Consider the following 313-nt stretch of genomic DNA (forward strand, 5'->3'; position numbering starts at 1 on the left):
CCCCCCAGCCACAACGCTCCCCTAGCACCACTTCTCGCTCTGTGCTGCTTTCCGAGCTACCCTCTCTGTAACGCACAAAGCCGCTCGGGCAGCCCCTACCTGCTTTGGAATGTACTTTCCGTTTTCCCGGAGGACTCTGCTCCGAATCAGGACTTGGCTGGAAAATCCCCTAGCACCACTTCTCGCTCTGTGCTGCTTTCCGAGCTACCCTCTCTGTAACGCACAAAGCCGCTCGGGCAGCCCCTACCTGCTTTGGAATGTACTTTCCGTTTTCCCGGAGGACTCTGCTCCGAATCAGGACTTGGCTGGAAAA

The 313-nt window shown here is 57.2% G+C and overlaps 1 protein-coding gene across 1 annotated transcript in view; it reads right to left on the bottom strand.

Annotated features, from left to right (window-relative positions):
• Window positions 1-184, bottom strand: part of EMC3 (ER membrane protein complex subunit 3) — a 4,551-nt gene extending 4,367 nt beyond the window's left edge. Inside the window, exon 1 of the mRNA XM_010131365.1 lies at window positions 100-184. The gene's annotated coding sequence lies outside the window, so the exon portion shown is untranslated. The remainder of the gene's footprint in view (window positions 1-99) is intronic.
• Window positions 185-313: the final 129 nt, after the last annotated feature.

Source organism: Buceros rhinoceros, unplaced genomic scaffold, assembly GCF_000710305.1.
Source record: "Buceros rhinoceros silvestris isolate BGI_N320 unplaced genomic scaffold, ASM71030v1 scaffold522, whole genome shotgun sequence".
Taxonomy (NCBI): domain Eukaryota; kingdom Metazoa; phylum Chordata; class Aves; order Bucerotiformes; family Bucerotidae; genus Buceros; species Buceros rhinoceros.